Source organism: Trifolium pratense, linkage group LG4 (genome assembly GCF_020283565.1).
Source record: "Trifolium pratense cultivar HEN17-A07 linkage group LG4, ARS_RC_1.1, whole genome shotgun sequence".
NCBI lineage: Eukaryota > Viridiplantae > Streptophyta > Magnoliopsida > Fabales > Fabaceae > Trifolium > Trifolium pratense.
The window spans coordinates 24,721,791-24,726,502 of NC_060062.1; the positions used below are offsets into that span (position 1 = coordinate 24,721,791).

At 38.1% G+C, this 4,712-nt stretch overlaps 1 non-coding gene across 1 annotated transcript; it reads left to right on the forward strand.

Annotated features, from left to right (window-relative positions):
- Window positions 1-633: 633 nt before the first annotated feature.
- LOC123882542 lies at window positions 634-767 on the forward strand. The gene has a single exon (XR_006799867.1). It is a non-coding gene; the product is annotated as a small nucleolar RNA Z247 (small nucleolar RNA).
- Window positions 768-4,712: the final 3,945 nt, after the last annotated feature.

Consider the following 4,712-nt stretch of genomic DNA (forward strand, 5'->3'; position numbering starts at 1 on the left):
CCATCATGATTCACATGATTCTAGGATCGTGCCTTACCACACTGCTGTATATATTTGTATGTTGTGCACTGTATAATTATTATCAAGTAATACAAATACTACTTTTCTATCTTGGCATCAGAGCGCCTACGCCTTGAAGGCTCTAGATCCAACACAAACCATGTCATCTGCTGCAAATGCAAACCATAGAAATGATCTCCCATCCACTGTTTCTGTCAAGTTGGACAGAGACAATTATCCACTATGGCAATCAATGGTGTTGCCTTTAATCAGAGGTGCCAAACTTGATGGCTACATGTTAGGAAAGAAGGAGTGTCCTGAAGAATTCATCATTGCTGCAGATTCAAGCAAAAAATTCAATCCAGAATTTGAAGATTGGCAAGCATATGATCAACAACTCCTTGGATGGTTGAGAAATTCGATGACCATTGGCATAGCAACACAGTTACTACACTGTGAAACCTCAAAGCAACTTTGGGAGGAGGCTCAAAGTTTGGCTGGTGCTCACACAAGGTCACAAATCACTTATCTTAAATCTGAGTTTCATAGCACCAGAAAAGGAGAAATGAAAATGGAAGATTACCTGATCAAGATGAAGAATCTTGCTGATAAACTCAAACTTGCAGGCAATCCAATTTCAAATTCTGATCTGATCATTCAAACTCTAAATGGTTTGGATTCTGAATATAATCCTGTAGTTGTCAAACTGTCCGATCAAATCACACTCAGTTGGGTGGATTTACAAGCTCAATTGCTGACTTTTGAAAGTAGAATTGAGCAATTGAACAACCTCACCAACCTGACTCTCAATGCAACAGCAAACGTTGCAAACAAATCTGATCACCGAGGCAACAAATTCAAATCAAACAATAATTGGAGAGGTTCCAACTTCAGAGGTTGGAGAGGAGGCAGAGGAAGAGGCAGGCCATCCAAGTCATCTTGTCAAGTCTGTGGCTTGAGTATTCATATTGCAATAGATTGCTTTCACAGGTTCGACAAAAGCTACTCAAGGCCAAATTATTCAGCAGACAGTGACAAGCAAGGACCTCACAATGCCTTCCTAGCCTCTCAGAACTCAGTTCAAGACTATGACTGGTACTTTGATAGCGGTGCAAGCAATCATGTGACACATCAAACTGACAAGTTTCAAGAATTGACAGAGCACCATGGTAAGAATTCACTAGTTGTTGGTAATGGTGAAAAATTGAAAATTGTGGGTACAGGTTCTTCAAAACTTAAGTCACTCAATTTACATGATGTCTTATATGTACCTAACATTACCAAAAATCTATTAAGTGTTTCTAAATTGGCTGCTGACAACAACATACTTGTTGAGTTTGATGAAAACTGTTGTTTTGTGAAGGACAAGTTGACAGGGAAGGTAATACTAAAAGGGCTACTTAAAGATGGATTGTACCAGCTCTCAGGAAACAAAAGGAACTCAAGTGCTTATGTATCTGTCAAGGAGAGCTGGCATAGAAGACTTGGTCACCCTAATAATAAAGTCTTAGACAAAGTCTTGAAAAGTTGTAATGTCAAAGTGCCACCTAGTGATAATTTTAGTTTTTGTGAGGCATGCCAATATGGCAAAATGCATTTTTTACCTTTTAAGTCTTCTTCTTCTCATGCTCAGGAACCACTTGAGTTGGTCCACACTGATGTATGGGGTCCTGCACCAATAATGTCATTCTCTGGTTTTAAATATTATGTGCAATTTATTGATGATTTTAGTAGGTTCACCTGGATTTATCCCTTGAAACAAAAGTCTGAGACTGTGCAAGCTTTCACTCAATTTAAAAATTTAACCGAAAATCAATTCAATAAAAGAATCAAAATAATTCAGTGCGATGGAGGTGGCGAATACAAACCTGTGCAAAAACTTGCTTTAGAAGCTGGCATACAATTTAGAATGTCATGTCCATATACCTCTCAACAAAATGGAAGAGCTGAGAGGAAACACAGACATATAGCAGAGTTTGGCTTAACCTTACTTGCACAAGCTCAAATGCCCTTACATTATTGGTGGGAAGCATTCTCAACTGCAGTATACCTCATAAACAGATTGCCATCCCAAATTACTCAAAATGAGAGTCCGTATTCACTCATGTTTCATAAAGAACCTGATTATAAGCTCCTTAAACCCTTTGGTTGTGCGTGTTACCCATGTCTCAAACCTTATAACCAGCACAAGCTACAATTCCACATAACCAGGTGTGTGTTCTTGGGATATAGCAACTCCCACAAAGGGTACAAATGTCTCAACTCTCATGGAAGAACTTTCATATCAAGACATGTCGTTTTCAATGAAGACCATTTTCCATTCCATGATGGATTTCTCAATACAAGAAGTCCTCTAAAAACAACAATTAACAATCCATCTACTTCTTTTCCTTTGTGCACTGCAGGTAATTCCACTAGTGATGCAAGCATACCAATCACTGAAGAAGAAAATCCAGTTGAGATAAATTCAGAAGACTCACAAGATGTTAACAGCGACACAGAACAAACTGACAATGGTTCATTAGAAAATGACACCGCTCATGAAGAGACACTAGACATAGCTCAACAGCAAAGTGTGGGTGAATCAAGTCTGAACACAGATACAAGCAATGCAATACACACAAGGAGTAAGTCAGGCATTCATAAGCCAAAGCTACCTTACATTGGACTCACTGAAACCTACAAAGACACAATGGAACCTACAAATGCCAAGGAAGCTCTCACAAGACCCTTATGGAAAGAAGCAATGCAAAAAGAGTTTGAAGCACTCATGTCCAACAAAACATGGATATTAGTGCCTTACCAAGATCAAACAAATGTAGTTTACTCAAAATGGGTCTTCAAGACCAAATACAAGTCAGATGGCTCCATAGAGAGGAGGAAAGCTAGACTAGTTGCAAAGGGGTTTCAACAAACAGTTGGAATTGACTACGAAGAAACATTTAGCCCGGTAGTCAAAGCTAGCACAGTCAGGATTATCCTCTCAATTGCAGTGCACCTCAATTGGGAAGTCAGGCAATTAGACATCAACAATGCATTTCTAAATGGATACCTTAAAGAAACAGTATACATGCAACAACCAGAAGGATTTGTTGATCCTACCAAGCCTAATCACATATGCAAACTATCCAAAGCAATTTATGGATTGAAGCAAGTACCAAGAGCTTGGTTTGATAGCCTCAAAACTGCATTGTTGAACTGGGGTTTTCAAAACACAAAAAGTGACTCTTCTCTTTTCCTTCTAAAAGGTAAAGATCATATCACGTTTCTCCTTATATACGTGGATGACATAATTGTCACAGGCAACAATAACAAGTTCCTTCAAGCTTTCATCAAACAGCTTAACGATGTCTTCTCTCTCAAAGATTTGGGTCAATTACACTATTTTCTGGGCATAGAAGTACAAAGAAATGTCAGTGGAATGTACCTCAAACAATCCAAATACATTGGTGACTTATTGAAGAAATTCAAGATGGACAATGCCTCATCATGTCCAACACCTATGATAACAGGTAGGCAATTCACAGTTGAGGGGGAGAAATTGAAAGATCCAACTGTGTTCAGACAAGCCATAGGAGGACTACAATACTTAACTCACACAAGACCTGATATAGCCTTTTCTGTTAATAAACTCAGTCAATACATGAGTTCACCCACCATTGACCACTGGCAAGGCATAAAAAGAATATTGAGGTATCTTCAAGGCACCATCAATTATTGCTTGCACATCAAGCCATCAACTGACTTGGATATAACAGGTTTTTCTGATGCAGATTGGGCCACTAGTATTGATGACAGGAAATCTATGTCTGGTCAATGTGTGTTCCTTGGTGAAACACTTATTTCTTGGTCTTCAAGAAAACAAAAGGTAGTATCAAGATCAAGTACAGAGTCTGAGTACAGAGCTCTAGCTGACCTAGCTGCTGAGATAGCATGGATTCGTTCACTACTTACTGAGCTTGAACTCCCATTGCCAAGGAAACCCATATTGTGGTGTGACAACTTAAGTGCCAAGGCATTAGCTTCTAATCCAGTACTGCATGCTCGATCTAAACATATTGAAATTGATGTTCATTATATCAGAGATCAAGTACTACAAAATGAAGTTGTCGTGGCTTATGTCCCCACAGCTGATCAAGTTGCAGATTGTCTCACCAAGCCATTAAGCCACACTCGTTTCAGTCAAATTAGAGACAAACTTGGTGTGATCCACTCACCACCAGTTTGAGAGGGGGAGTTAGAGATATAATTCCCTGATACTTGAATTATATTAATAGCATATGATTATAGTGTATCATGTAAATTAATATGATTTATATGTCAATTATAGACTAGCATATATTGTTACTAAGAATAGTGCACAGCCATCATGATTCACATGATTCTAGGATCGTGCCTTACCACACTGCTGTATATATTTGTATGTTGTGCACTGTATAATTATTATCAAGTAATACAAATACTACTTTTCTATCTCACCTAACACAGGTAGTCCACGCAAAAACGTGTAGAACAGAAAGATATACTAACTTCTAATCCTAAAAGACAAAATAGAAGTTAAAAAATTCGAGATGAATGAACCGGTCTTCAACACGAAAACAGTTCACCTACCGTTAATTCCTACATCAAGCAAAAACATATTTAATCATATTTTTTACTCTTTAATTTTAACCTGAAAATAAAAAGTTTGTAATTCAAACTTCAGCAAGAAA